At 40.0% G+C, this 5,257-nt stretch overlaps 1 long non-coding RNA gene across 1 annotated transcript; it reads right to left on the reverse strand.

Moving 5' to 3' along the window:
• Positions 1-260: 260 nt before the first annotated feature.
• Positions 261-4,518, reverse strand: LOC146181664 (uncharacterized). The gene is made up of 4 exons (XR_014700041.1): positions 4,412-4,518; positions 1,976-2,005; positions 1,668-1,716; positions 261-344 (listed from the first exon to the last, which is right to left on the reverse strand). It is a non-coding gene; the product is annotated as an uncharacterized LOC146181664 (long non-coding RNA).
• Positions 4,519-5,257: the final 739 nt, after the last annotated feature.

Here is a 5,257-nt window from a genome sequence, read left to right on the forward strand (position 1 = left end):
TTTGAGACATGCGGTTTTGTGCCTAAAAGCAGAGGTACAGTCAACATTACAAATAAATCAGAGACCGGTCGAACGATCGGCACTGAGTATCCATGGCAAAACCACAAATGAGGCGGTACAGAAAGATATGAACTGGGCATTTTTCGAAGCACGGGAAAGAAACTCAGATTAAAATATTATATGAGGAACACCTGAGCGAAGTTAACAGTAAAAGGTGGGCAGCTAAATTATTTAAATACCTATATCTGAAAAGCATTCACTCACAATGGCGGACATGAACTGGGAAAATAACCAGTAAGTACGCTGGTCACAAAGGCGAAGAAGTAAATGGCGTTAAACAGCAGCTGAAAAACACAGAAGGTAAAAATTGGGTAAATTGTATGGAAAGGAAAAGTATAACTATACCGAAAGTGGAAAAGGCAGGTCAGGAAGGAAGCTTTCTTCGAGAACTCAAGAGGCAGTGCCCTACGTTTTGAAGCTAGATCAGGGTGCCTCAGCAAATGCAGCAACAAAAAGAAATTTAACCATGAAGATGACACACGTGCAGTATGTGGTAAATCCATAGAAACAATTGCCATCTTATACTAGAATGTGATAGTGTCCGCCAGGAAGTCGAAGCAGACGCAGTAAATCTTCCTGGGCCCTGGGGTCTAGAGATACCAGTCGTCGGGTAAATAAATCTGCATTGGAAGCTAGCAAAAAGCGATTGGAGTATTGGTGGCTTAAAAGCAGAAAAGTCACATAATGTTAGTAATGAAGAAATAAAAATCCAATAAATAGAACGGTGATATTATCCGTTCTAAAACAATATTCAAGATATAAGAAAATAACGAGCATTATAACAACTGCTGCCACCAAGTTTCAAAGGGGATGCTTCTATATTCAATCTATCAATCCATTCCGCTGAGATAACGGAAGCCCGCGTCCATGATAGGGACAATCGCTCAGTGACCCCGGGTAATGTTACGGAGAATGAGGAAGCGGAAAATGGCGTTCATTAAAACCATCTCACGGTCATCGGTAATCTTCTCGCAGCTCTCTCTGTGTTCATCGGGTTGCCGCCGCATAACAATGTGTTTTCATATAAACGTCGTATAGTTTTCATACCTTTTTTATACATATTCGAAACCCTTCCAGGTGAATATACAGAGTTCGCATATTTGTATATGTATAATCTTTGCATTCTAAATGGTCATGCGTTCGAAATGATGTTCATGTAGTGTACATAGAAAACTGAAAATTATTGCTTTATCGCAAGAAATGTTTCACAAGGGAACCATGGAATCTTCGTTTAAATTTACTTCATCAGAATGTTCGTGGTGAATAAATAATTGCTTCCAAATTGTACTGTCGGTGATGTGGGTGCTTAAGTTTAGAACTGTTCCATGCCATACACTTGATGAAATGATTGGCCTTTAATTTAGAATACTTAGGCGCCTGCCTTTTGTCGAGTGCGTATTTTGTCTCGCTTTAACATTTATATGCACCTTAACTACATCTGCCACCGTGAGAGGATTGTGAGCGCAAGGGAACTATACATCATCCTCTTAATTTTTTACGTATTTGCTGTCTCACATGCCTGAAAAAACAGGAGTTGGTAACGTATTATTAGCACTTAACAAAATTTAGTCAAACCTTTATCAAATAGATTTCTAAAATGCAGTTACCTCGCGAGGACAGTAAGGTTTCCGTGGTACCGTGGATGGAAGGAACATTCTGAAATAAAAAGTTGGAACCTGCAGTAGGAGCTCTATAGGGCGAAGAATTCAAATATTGAAATTGTTGCTTTTGTAACAGAGATAAATGCGGTTAGGTGCGTGCAGAAGGAGGGAATGATTAAAGTGTTGGATCCACTCTCTTTCAAAAAAGCATGCAATAACGCTGTATATAAAAACGCCTATTTTAAACATCTTTTCACAATGATAGTGGGACCAATACAGAGTCTATGGCCTCTATTTTGAATCGAAATACCTACTTTCGTAGTCTTCCAGTTTTACCTTGGCACCTGAAAATAAAAGCAAGGCAATAAGTTCTTTGGTGCAAGAATCTTACAATGTAGTGACAGTTTTTTCTGTCTGGCGACAACAAAATTGCTTTCTCACTTTTATCTTCTGATGGAAACGAGACAGAACTACACTAATTCACTTTCAAAAAGAATTGGTTTCAGGTAATCTAGAATGGCTTACCTGGTTAACAATTAGCTTCGCCTAAATGATTTTTAAATACAGTTGCACATGGTAAAAAGATGTATGGCTGCGACAAATTTTCTTCTGACTGCTTTCTATTCCATTGCCACTCAGCCATCGTAACTGATTTCACACGCGTCAATTTTTTTGTCCAACAAGAAACTCAAGCAACAATTTCTCGTGAAGGCGCAATTGCTACTGTTAATTTGCCTCGCAGTTAGTAGCGGAAGTTCTCGGCTACCTACAAGGTGTCGAAAAACTCCCACACTGACGCTGCTGCAAACTTAGATTATCGTTCGATTATTGTAGGACATTATTCCTGCCGCCTCACACCAGCTGTATCTGCGACAATGCAAAGGCAACGTGCACAGCTCTCGGTGGGAATATTAAGTTGGGAGTTGACCTGGCACTGAGTACCGCATCTAATGGGACCCGCTCTCCGAACAGCGCCTGCGCATAGCGTGTCCTTTCTCTCTGTGGAGAGCTATAGGTGTGTATCTGAAGACAGCAAATTAGACGGCTGCAGTGATTCCAGGCTGAGTACAGGCAAAAAAGGTCTCTCTTCTTTGAGACGGGTACCTAGCTTCCTTTTCTCTGTGGTGAATGTCGAAACCCAGCTCTGGTGTTTGGAAAAGTGGCTTGTGTACATTGTACTGCCGTGTTACCTTTATTTCTGACAACGGGTGCCGTTACTTCTTCCAATTTAATCGAGGCGTCGCTCGGGACTTTACAGCGTCCTTCTTATTGATAACGAAACGTGTCGTCAGACCGCTGGGAAAGTTTATAAAATAACAATGTTTCAGCCCCAAGATGGGACCGAGGACATGCTAGTACGACGGCCACCACTATGATGCTACCCGTGAGCAATGCTCCTAACATTTTGTGTCTCTTTTTTATGACTGATTGCTTGCTTTTTGTAAATTATGTTTCTGCCTTACCTTTATTAAAGTAAGTTAAAGTAAGTTTGCACATCAAGCCTGCTATTCCCCTTAGATGCGCCACAGCTGCACCGCCTCAGCGGAATTCCCACTCTTGCTTTATCAGAAAAGAAGTTTAAGAATACCAAGAAAAGAACGGAAGCTATGGATTGGCTGCAGAAATTTTAAGAGCGTGCTTTGCTAGAGGCAGCCCGTAAAGTGTAGTCAAGATTATTTCAGCCATGAGCTGGAGTCTACGTAAACGTCCGGCTGAACCGCATGCAGTCGTCCTAGCACCTGCAGTTCAACCGGAAGCTTACTCAGATTAAATAGCTTATGCAAGTATAACCAGTTCATTAATACGCTATTCATATTATGCTGCTGATACGTGTTTTTCAGCTTTACGAAATTCATAATTAAATCTGAAATCAGTTTTACCCTCAGGAGAAAGTTTTTACCAAATTTATAAATCATCATACTTTCTCCTCGTTTGAAAGGTTCACAAACTCATTCGATCATTCAAGGTTCATTCCTTCTCTGCGGATACCTGAAGGCAGAGCTAAATAAAATGTATTTCAAAACGATGGTGTGTCCTACTCCATCAAAACCAATCAGCGCTGATCTAATCGCTAGGTCTTGGACCCGATTGAGTTCCTCAAACTTCAATACATATTAAAACAATATTTTAAATCCTTACAATTTCGATACAAGCGCTAGTTATATGGCCGTGGATCGTCATATATTAGCTAAGAGAAATGCTGGCACTATGAAACCATTTCTGTGTTGTAGTTTCTTTTTCAATGCCAGGAAGTGAGTTTTATAAATAAAAATTAAGAATCCCACATCACAGCAGCCCTACGTGAACGGTACACGGCGTCTCCCAGAGGAAAAATCCACTCTTCTATCTAGCGGTCTAAACAAATGGGGCTCTGATATTGTTTGCGCAAAAAATATGCTGCCAGCAGTTGGCAGTATGACACTTTTATTTTACACAAAGCAGATTTAGAAGGTAGCTCCTCCGTATTTCTGGCCTACCCCTGTATTTATCCTAGAAAATTATACGCTTGTTTAGATCTCTTCGACGTCCGCAAATGACATCGTCGCTATGTAGCAAAACCGAACCGCCTAAAAGATATTGCTATTTTACTCTTAAAATATAGCGAAACTAACCGCCTCCAGAAATATTTGACGCGAACAATGTGATTATATCGACCGCTTCTTCCAGTATTACAATTATTCGCGCTGTTAGTTCTGGTTGCATTAAATAAAGTGCGTTGGCTATGCGATTAGACTAAATGTCAAGCTTACTCTGAGGCCCCAATCAATGCCGAGAGGACGAAGAAGGACAATACTTTTGACTTCATGTTGAGAAGATATCGGTGCTGCTTTAGCGAGTTGTTATAAAATGCAACGAATCGTCTGCATGTACTGACCTTTTATCTGCTTTATGTATTGCTTTATGGCCTTTTATGCACTACTTTTATCTGCCATAATTGGGTCTTTCTCAAAGTTATGATTTATTTATTACTTCTTGCGCTGGAAAAACATGAAACTATCTTTATTCCATTGCAAGACAATTTGGGTAGCACAAGTTCTTTTATTCCTGAATTTCAAGGCTTGATGGAGCAGCAAAAAGCAAACATAGGACACTGCGCTTTCGTGAATAATTTATACCAACGCAGCAACTGGAAAATATGAATATAATTTAGTGGTAATGTTTTACTCGAGTGCAATCTCTCATTCCTTTTGTTCGTGCTGCTTTAAAACGTACATGAATATAGAACATCCGAGTGCGCTTCGCGTAGAATTGATGAGACGCGCCATCATATCAAAAGTAGCTAGGAAACATGTTTAGTGTTTTTTTTTAAACTGTGCAGGAACATAGCAACATTCATTAGGCAACAAATTTATTTAATTATTAACACTACTACTACTCACCTTTTCTAGTTGTCTTCATCTGTGGGATGCCGTAAGCGGAGCCCTAAAGAAGAAAAGAATCAGTACGTGATGTTAACTGGAAATAGTATTTAGAAATTTACGCCTCCAATGATTACCCATTACTCTAAATCCACCCTCTGCGTTGTTTGGGTTGTCCAATGTGAGTGCTTTTTCTTAACAGAAAGTGCATACGTGTATTAGGTGCAAGAATACATC

Source organism: Amblyomma maculatum, chromosome 8, assembly GCF_055883805.1.
Source record: "Amblyomma maculatum isolate TAMU_Amacu chromosome 8, ASM5588380v1, whole genome shotgun sequence".
Taxonomy (NCBI): domain Eukaryota; kingdom Metazoa; phylum Arthropoda; class Arachnida; order Ixodida; family Ixodidae; genus Amblyomma; species Amblyomma maculatum.